Raw genomic sequence first — 10,657 nt, 5'->3', positions numbered from 1 at the left:
TATTGAACCTTGTCTCTATATCTTCAATGTATCGAGAACAAAAATTAAGAGACTCTTTTGCTAAGTAACACTCGGCTATGGAACCTTCTAGTTGCGCCATGTTTTAGACAAAGGATTTTAAATGACCCAACTCTCAACAAGAATGATGAATAATTAGATAAAAGAATAGATGATATTTATAACATATATGAACATAACGTAATAATGTTTTACCTCTCCACATAATACATATATCAATAATGCACTGGACTCCCAAGTCTTGCTTCCTCTATGAGATGAACAGTTAAGTGAACCATAACAATGAAGAATGATGGTGGGAATAACATCTCCAAGTGACAAAATGTAATAACAATTCGTTCTTGGAGTGTATAAAGTTCAGAAAGATTTAAGCTTTTACCACAAAGGACTCTAAAAAATGAACATAATTCCACTAAGGTTGCAGTAACATGGTTCGACAACAAGTTACAAATTGCAAGAGGTAGCAATTGTTCCATAATAATGTGACAATCATGGCTTTTAAATCCAAATATTTTTTGTTTTTCCTCATCAATACATCTGCAAATGTTACTTGCGTAACCATCTGATACTATAACATTCTTCAAAGCTTTGAGGAATAACTTCTTCTTGTCATGGGTTAGTGAAAACAAAGTAATGTTATATCTATCATTATCATCCGGTCAAAGATTAAACCTTATGCCCATTTCTCTAAAATCTTTCCGGGCTTTAAGATTGTCTTTTATTTAGACCTATCATGGAGCAAATTATATATGATATTGTTAAAAATATTTTTTCAATATGCATAAAATCTAGACAATGACACAATAAATTAAACTCCCAATATCGAAGTTCAAAGAATATGCTTCTTTTATTCCATTGCTTAGGTTATTCTCTAGATCTTTTTCTAGTACCATTCAGCTTTGCTCCTTTCCCAAATGTAACATTAGTATTTTCCACCTGCCTAAGAATATCAGATTTGATAATTTTGATGGTAGATTTCGTTCCTCAGTGCTTCCATCAAAGTGAGCACGAATCAATCTAAATATGTGATTTCTACTTAGAAAGCGACGATGACCCATAAAACACCACTTACTACTATGAGGAAGACGACACAGTTCTGCATCAAAGTTACAAGTAGGACAAGCTAAATTCGTATGCGTGATCCAACCAGATAAAATGCCTAAACCATGAAAGTCACTAATTGTCCACAAAAGAGATACCCACATTCTAAAAGTTTCATTTGATGAAGAATCAAAAGTTTCCACACCATCATTCCATAGCTCTTTCAAATTCTCTACCAGGGGATGTATGTACACATCTATATTGTTTCCAGGTGTGTGCTTGTCGGGAATGATCATTGATAGAATGAAAGAAATATGCTTCATACATATCCAAGAAGGAAGATTATTTGGAGTTAAGAACACCGACCAAATGCTATAGGTAGAACTAAGTGTTCCAAATGGACTAAAACCATCTGTAGCAAGGCCTGAGCGGACAGTTCGAGGATCTAAAGCAAAATCTGGATGCATTAAATTAAAAGTCTTCCATGCCTCACCATCTCTTGGATGCCTTATCAATCCATCTTTATTGCTTTCTGAAGCATGTCATCTCATATGCTTTGCAATCTTACAAAACCTTTGCTGCAACCTTGTTTTTCTTATTGGGTTTCCATCTAGATTTACCATAATGTTTGCATGCATACAAGTATTTTTCACCATCTCCTAAATATAACATACAGTCATTTGAACATGCATCTATCTTGGTATAGTTAAGACCAAGTTTGTTAATGATTTTCTTTGACTCATAAACAGAAGGAGGCAACTTCACCTCTTCAAATGCATCTCTCAACAAATCTAATATCAAAGTCATCGCCTTGTCACTTAATCCAAACAAAACCTTTATATGATATAATTTGATTATAAATTCCAGTTTTGTGTAATTGCTCCCTTCATACAATTTCTGATTTCCGTCTTTTAGAAACTCGTCAATGAATCTATGATCTTCCCTTGGCCCCTCATTTAGTATTTCGTTTATGACACATTGTTTTGATATACCTTCATTATTGTCTTATTGTCTATAATTCCCAAATGCATCATTCATCATTGTCTCCATTGGATTTTCATAATGACAAGCTCTTGCATTACATCTTCAGTTGTAGTAGAGTGAAATACTTGCTTTTCACCATGAAGATTCCATATAACATAATTTAAGGGAAATGGTTTCTTAAGCAAGTGGTCATAAGCTATGTCTCTAGTTTGCCATTTTAGAAACCCACATTTGGGACATGGACATCGAATTGTATCTCCAACAACTTCATTCTCAAAAGCAAAATCTAAGAGCTAACTTAAACCAATTAAGTAGTCAACTGTATTGTGTGGCTTAGAAATCCAAGTTTTATCCATTACAATATATACCTAAACATTTTGAATACTAAATCATTAGGATGAGGCAAAAATTAAAGTATATTCACAATACAAAGTTCAAAAACAATACACACAAACACAATTTCTTTGTGAAAGTCATCATATGATTTCTAACGCCTCTAATATTGTAGTCATATGAATAAAATAAACTACAGTTAATTAGATGAAATTGGAAGGTAAACTATAGCAATTACTATTATCAAATATTAAGATTACACGCGAGAAGATAAGGTTGAATATATTGTCATGAATTGAATGAAAATAGCACTGACGGTAAAATGAAGCAAATGGAAATGTCTTAAAACGTGACAAGGAAATAAACTAGAATGAAAATAATACAATATAGCAATACTCACCCCTTTGTTCTACAAATTAATGTCTATCTACAATTCTTCATATTAGTATACTCATAAAAAACTCAACCAAATAGAAGATTTATCTACAATATAGGAATACTCAACAGTATCTCAACATATAACTTATATATAACATATATAATGCCACATGGTTACACAATCATAAAGACTTTTCTAGTAGCATTAGGAACAATGAATATGCCACTATGGACAAGTTTGAAATTTCAAAGTGGCCTTGGTTTTTCTTGAGTCATGATGATGATATGCTATAGCCTAATCACTTTTACAAGACCAAACTTTGTTTATGATTAGGAATTTATGAGATACATGGTAACAAAAACTAAGTCAGGAATACAACAAAATTCTCAGGCGAGATTTCTTCCTCTCCTTTTGCCTCATTTTGTCAATACTTTTAGACAGTTGAATTAGCGAAATATGTTCATCTTATTTCACACATAAGTTGCAACCGATTGAAATGTATTACATATTATTTTAAATTAAAGTACTATCTCACTTTTCCCTCCTAGTGTAATGAAAGTTAGTAACATTATTGTGAGAGTTTGTAAATTTGATATTAGTGAAGTATAGGCCAAAAAACAAGTTTGAAAAAAGTTGAATATAACCAAAAAATTTGACAACAAAAGTAGAAAACGTATTTACCCAATCCATGCCATCGGGAAGTGGATCAACAATAAAAGTAGGAAGTTGCAAGATGCTTTACTTTAATTATGGTTTAAGATACTGAAAACTAAAAACAGTATCTCAACAGTACAATGCTCAACATAGAGAATTAATCTTGTAAGACGCTTGGCTTCTTTTATTCTTATAATCTTGTTTTGTGTTAAAATATAAGCGCGCTAGGCTAAACATAATATGACTATTATTGGAGGGTGCTGTATACTCTGCTCTTTGTTAAAGGAGTAAACACACTTATGCAGACACTATTTGGAACAAGGTTACCAATAGTGATAAAAATTAGGCATATTATTAACCATGTATCCTTTATGTTACTCTTCCACGATGATGTACTGTTGTGTTAAAATATAAGCGCGCTAGGCTAAACATAATATGACTATTATTGCAGGGTGCTGTATACTCTGCTCTTTGTTAAAGGAGTAAACACACTTATGCAGACACTATTTGGAACAAGGTTACCAATAGTGATAAAAATTAGGCATATTGTTAACCACGTATCCTTTATGTTACTCTTCCACGATGATGTACTGTTGTATGGTCTCTACTCTAATGGTTTACTACTATACTAGCAATTAGTTATGATGCAATTACAGTAAAAATATTATGGAAATGACTTATGAATATCCAATCTTAACATCTTCCAAACTATTTTTTATTTTAATAACCCAAAGTTCTTTGCACTTTATGTTATAAATGTTTGGAAAGTTGTACATATAACTTGTTTTCTTCTTGGAATTAGTATGCTTGCAGGAAGACATTGGCCGACAGTAGGCCGCAAATTAGAGGAAGGTTTGCGAGGAATGAAGAAATTGGCAAGAATCCTACAGCTCAGTTGAAGGAATAAATACACTAATACACTTACACAATATAGGATTCAGTTAAATAAAAATCCTAATCTCTAACAATTTCAAGCAACAAATTCAAAACACAAACACAGAGAATGGAAGAGCAGAAACACAGAGAAAATTCAAAACAAACCTAATCAACCAAAAAAATCAAACAAAATAGAAAACCTTAATCCCTAACAATTTCACTTGTTTATAATGCTAACCTGCTGTTGACGAATGGAAGAGCACAAACACAAAGAAATCGAAATGAATGGAAAAGAATGGAAATATTGTAACCTTAGTGTGGAAGACAACCTCTGCATGGAAGAGAACCTATGTGTGCAAGAGAACCTCAATGTAGAAGTTCGAGAAAGAATGAAGGATTTAGGTTTTATAATGGGAAATTGATAGTGGACGTTGAAAACCTCTACTAATTAATTAAAAAAAACCATTGTATATTTAGTTAATTGTCTAGCCTACCCTGTTTGATTTATTTGTGGAGATTTCAATAACCTCTACACAAAAACCTCCACAAAATACAAAATTTGGTGTAACACCTTTTGATTAATGGAAACTTTATGGATGGGGATCATGTCCTCAACGGTGTCCTATTCTCTGTCCCAAGGCAATCAAATATTAACACGTGGATAAAATAAAAAAATTTAAAAGTACAAAGTAATAAAATGGAGCACTATGATTGACTTGAGACATGAAGTGAGACACCATTTAAGACAGGTGATCTCCATCAAAAACTTTATTACTCTTTTCTTTCTTTTTTAAGTTACTCTCTTATACCTTCTTCCAATTCTCACGCCTCTCCTCCTTTTCATATTCTTCTTTTTTATTTCTTTTTCCTTTCTTTACGTTGTGAAATCATTTTCTTTTTATAAGATTGTAACTGAATTAAATAATAACACTAAACGTCTCTTTTTAATAATTTTTGACGTAAAAACTGAAAGTGCTAATTAATTTGAGTATTAAAAACTGAAACAATGTACTTAAAATCGTTGGTAGTTAAATGACTATGGTTATGATTTAAAGATAAAGTTTAGTTCTAGGACATCTTACAAAAATGTTACTTTTTTCAATTTTTGTTGTTGTTTTGGATATTTTTGTATTTTTATATATATAGGTCGGGTAAAATTGGGTGTTCACAGTACTTCATTCTTATTGATTTGTTGAAATAGCTAGATTCACAGTACTTCATGTTAATGGAGCCTCGTCAGTAATCAGTTAAGTTTTCTCCATGCTAGTGAAGCAAGAGAAGCAACTACATGCTCATGTGATACCAAAATTGGTTAGTGATCTTAGAGGTTTAGTTGTCCATTCTCAAGCTAACTCGCAAGTTGAAGGTAATGGCAATTTTAGTGCTTATAGAGGAAGACATGCTAACAAATTCAAAGGCAAAGGTAGAGTATATAATCATAGCTCAAACAAAAACTCTAATGGTAGATTTGGCTCTTATTATGAAAGAACCAATCATACAATGAATACTTGCTTTCTCAAGCATGGTTATATACCAGGTTATAAATACAACAAAATAAGAAAATGGTTAATAATGTTGTTACTTTTCCAGGTGATAATCAAACAAAGAATCCAAGTTTGCAGCATCTGCAAGATCGTATGGTTACTGAATAAATACATGATCATTTCAAAGGATTCACTAAGAATCAAGTTAAAGATATGGTAACTTGAGTTTCAATATCATTTCAAAGGATTCCTCTACTATAAACACTACAATGCCTTCTTCATTCTCAAGTAACTCGAGTTTGAGATAACTATTTGACATGGTGCCACTGACCATATTACTTATGATTTGAAGAGTCTCAGTAAACAAAAATCCATAACTCCTATGCTAATTAATTTGCCTAATGGTGATAGGGTTCCGACATCTATTTATGGGACAATAACTCTATCCCAGAATCTTAAGTTAGTTGTTGTATTGTTTGTTCCTCAGTTTCATGTAAATCTTGTTTATGTTAACAAGTTGATGCAATCTCAAAAGTGTCATTTACTTTTTCACCAAGAATGTTGTGCTATTATGGATAATACTACATGGAGGATGATTGGTTTAGATAGATTCCAAAAAGGTTTGTTTGTGATATACCAAATTCCATCTTTGATTACCTATGTGTTTCAATTATCAAGTGTCGATGTTGATGATTCTCTTATTTGGCATTTGAGACTAGGTCATATACCATATTCTCTTTTGAAATTAATGTCTAAATAATTTGATTATGTACCCTTTTGTAATAAACCAAATATACCCTATGATGTATGTCATATTTCTAGGCAAAAGACATTACATTTTCAAAGAAGTAACTCATTTTTTAATAAATGTTTCAACTTGTTTCAAGATGATATTTGGGGTCCATTTTCCATTGCTTCCATAATAGATATTTTCTTATACTTGTTGATGACTTTACACATTTCACATGAGTCATTATGTTGAAATCTAAAACTGACAGAAGACATCATATTGTTAGTTTTGTATCCTTTGTTGAGACTCAATTCAGTACCAAGTTGAAATATTTGAGGAGTGCTAATGGTATTGAATTCCTCATGAATGATTTATTTTATTTTAAGGGTATCATTCATAGAATCTGTGTTGAGATCCCACAACATAAAGACATTGTTGATAAAAAAACATCAATACATTCTTAATATAGCTAGGGCAATCTTCTTTCAATCCAAGTTACCTCCAAATCTATGGAATTTTGCAATCAAACATGTCGTTCATCTCATAAATCATTTGCCTACTCCTTTGCTACAAAAAAATAGTCCTTATCAAACACTCTTCCATAATTCCCCTTATTTCACCAACCTCAAGGTCTTTGGGTGTCATTATTTTGCTAGCACTATTCAAACTCATGAAGGAAATTCAACCATTGAGCTTGGAAGTGTGCTTTTCTTTGTTACAAGGAAGGAACCAAAGGTTTTGTACTTTATGATCTATAGTCAAATGAAGTGTTTCTCTTTCACTATTATATTTTATGATAATTCTTTTCCTTTTGGTGTCTCTTCTTCCTCTTTTAGTCAAATTGCCTTACCTGCTCCTATCACTCATGACCATGATCAAGATTTGTTCTTCTCTCCTTCTCTTCCTCAACCTATTATCCCTAGTTCCTCATCTCCTGATGATTCTAACATTTATTTGAGTTCTTCTCCTTCACCTCCTCCTCCATTAACACTTAGACAATCTCAAATATCTAGGAGTTTCCTTCTCACCTTCAAGACAATCACTACAATCTCATATATTCATAGTCTAGCTCAAACAATGTCTCTTATGCTGCAAAGTATCCATTATCATAAGCAATGAGCTATTCTAGTTGTTCTAGTTCCTACAAGAAATTTTGTTTAAATGTAACTGCTCAGCAAGAACCAACAACTTATAAACAAACGTTTCAAATGTTTGAGTGATAGTAAGCAATGAATTCAGAACTCAAAGCACTCAAATTGAACAACACATGGACCTTGATGCCTCTTTTTTCTGGCAAAGTCCCAATTGGCTACACATTGATCTATAAAATCAAATTCCATGCTGATGGATCTTTGGATAGAAATATGGCAAGGTTGGTCGCTAAGGGCTACACTCATATGGAAGCAGTTAATTACGTTGATACATTCTCTCATGTTGTAAAAGTGACTATAGTTAGGATTGTGCTTGTCTTAGGAGCAGTAAGAGGATGGTTTCTAGAGCAGCTTAATGTGAACAATATCTTCCTTCATGGTGACTTACATGAAAATGTGTACATTGTACCTCCACCAGGACTGTTCCTTTTTTATTCTAACCAAGTTTGCAAGTTGAACAAGTTCTTATATTGGCTTAAGCAAACTAGTTGAGAATGACACACCACCTTGTATGCTACTTTGTTATCATTGGGCTACTTTCATTCTCTAGAAGATCAGGCACTCTTCACCAAACCCTCTTCCAATTACTTTAATGCAATCCTTATCTATGTAGATGATATGGTGTTAGCTCACAATGACATGTTTGAGATAGCTAAAGTCAAATCCTTCATTGATTAGAAATTCAAGATCAAAGACTTAGGGCCCTTAAGATTTTTTTTGGGTCTTGAGATTGCTAGGTCAAAGGAAGGAATCCATCTCAACCAAAGAAAATAAGCCTTATGCCTATTGGAAGACTGTGATTGTCTTGCTATTAAGCTTGCTAATGTGCCATTTGATCCTTATGTTAAGCTCCAATCTACTCAGGGTGAACCTTTTTCTGATGTTGGTGCATATAGACGACTCGTGGGTAGGTTGCTTTCTCGACAAGCCTCTAACACCTGCACAGGCCTATGACACCTCATTACAAAGCAACTATAAAGGTCTTGTACTATCTCAAAGCTTCTCCTGCACATGGTCTCTTCCTTCTATTCAATCCTACAGCTAAGTTGTCTGCCTTTGTAGACTCTAATTCGGCATGCTACTTGGATACTAGGAAATCCATTGTAGGTTTTTGCATCTTGCTTGGCTCCTCTCCTATTTCTTAGAATTTCAAGAAACAAAATATTCTGAGTAAGTCTTCATCTGAGGCTAAATGTCATGCCATTGACATCTTGACTTGTGAGATTTAATGACTCAACTATCTATTTCATGATCTACAACTTCCTTTTCTCAATCCTGCTCAGGTATATTATGACAATAGATATGTCTTCTACCTTTCTCATAACCTAGTTTTTCATGAACGCACCAAGCATATTGAATCAATTGTCATGTCGTTCAAGAGAAGATTCAACAAGGGCTCATTCATTTACTCTCAATCTCTTCCTCTGCGCAGATTCTTGATGCATTCACTAAGACTTTGCCTCCTTCTTCCTTCAAAATTTTCATTTCCAAGTTGGGTCTATGTTCTCTCCATAGTTCAACTTAAGTGGGTGTTAGAGTATACCTTGTAATTACAAAAAATGAAGAACTTTCCTTTTCTATTAGGTAGTTATTGGCAGTTATAAATGTATTTCCCTAATTAGCAAGTTAGTTATTAATATTTCCTTGGATAGAAGCTATGTAATTTGGGTATAAAAGGAGTTGATTATGGCTCCTTGTACTCAGAATGAAATAATGAAATTGATGGAGCTTTTAGCCCTTCCTTCTTCTCCTCCAACCTTCCTTTGTTTTTATCTTCATCTCCTCAGGTTTAAGACATATCATCCTAATAAAGTGTTAAGAGAATCCTCTTAAATTTTACATCATAATTAAATTTGTAAGAAGCCATAATGAGACACTCATGGCTAGGTTGAAAACATGTTCCACCATACTTTGACTTAAGCAAATCAAGCATATAACATATGTCAGTCTTGGTCTGACATGTTTAAAAAAATTAAAAACTATGTCTAACTTGTTTAAAAGTCTGACATTTTATCTATTTAAAGTATTTCCTTCTTCTTCTCTAAATTTCCTTTATTTCTATCTTCTTACCTTCGAGTATAAGACATACCATCATAATAAAGTGTTAAGAGGTCCATCTTGAATTTTAATTCTAAGTAAATTTGTAAGGAGCCATAATGGGACACTCGTGGCTACGATGAAAACATGTTCTGTTGCTATCGTAGCTTGCAGCAATTCTAAATGGCACGAAATAATACTTATTGGCTGAGTCACGACCAAGTCGCTCTTTTTAAGACGTTTCGTGGCACTGCCCAAAATGTGCAAGCAGACTATTAACCACGCCGTCCCCAGGATAAAACAGCCCAGATCTCTGTTATCGAATTCTTACTGCACTATAAGAACCAATCTCAAATACACCCACCACAATATGGCTACCAGTGCCAATTCTCGAAATTACCCACAATATGGCTACCCGTGCCAATTCTCTTCCCACAATACTGACTACCAGTGTCAGTTCTTGAAATCCCACAATATGGCTACCTGTACCAATTCTTTACCCACAATACTGACTACCAGTGTTAACTCTCGAAATCCCACTTTGGCTGCTTGTGCCAATTCTTAAGTGCCACGGAAAGAAAGGGGGAGAAGTTTGTTGGAAATGCGTCGGCGGAATATTAGGGGGGAGAAAGAAAAGTTGAGAGGAAACGCCTTCAACTTGGTACAAGTTAAAATGAAGGCAGAAAGCCTCTATTTATAACACGAGATATTTCTCATGTTCCTCATTTCTCCAATGTGGGACTTGGGAGCTTATTTTTTATTTATTCAAAACTCTTCCATGTGGGACTTGGAGGATGAGGATAGGATGAGGAGGAGGAGGAGGAGGAGGAAAGGATAAGGATAGGATGAGGAGGAGGATGATGATGAGGATGAAGATGAGGATAGGATCGGGATGAGGACGAGCATGAGGACGAGGATAGGATGAGGATGACGATTAGGATAGGACGAGGATGAGGATGAGGAAGAGGAT

The 10,657-nt window shown here is 33.8% G+C and overlaps 1 long non-coding RNA gene across 1 annotated transcript in view; it reads right to left on the bottom strand.

The window, feature by feature from the left end:
* The window catches only part of LOC109353633, a 19,483-nt gene continuing 9,246 nt past the window's right edge, over nt 421-10,657 (bottom strand). The window contains exon 3 of the long non-coding RNA XR_002108474.1: nt 421-430. This is a non-coding gene — a long non-coding RNA (uncharacterized LOC109353633). The remainder of the gene's footprint in view (nt 431-10,657) is intronic.

The sequence above is a fragment of the Lupinus angustifolius genome, chromosome LG08 (genome assembly GCF_001865875.1).
Source record: "Lupinus angustifolius cultivar Tanjil chromosome LG08, LupAngTanjil_v1.0, whole genome shotgun sequence".
Lineage (NCBI taxonomy): Eukaryota > Viridiplantae > Streptophyta > Magnoliopsida > Fabales > Fabaceae > Lupinus > Lupinus angustifolius.
Note: the sequence above shows the minus strand (reverse complement) of the source record. Positions and strands in the feature narration are given on the sequence as shown.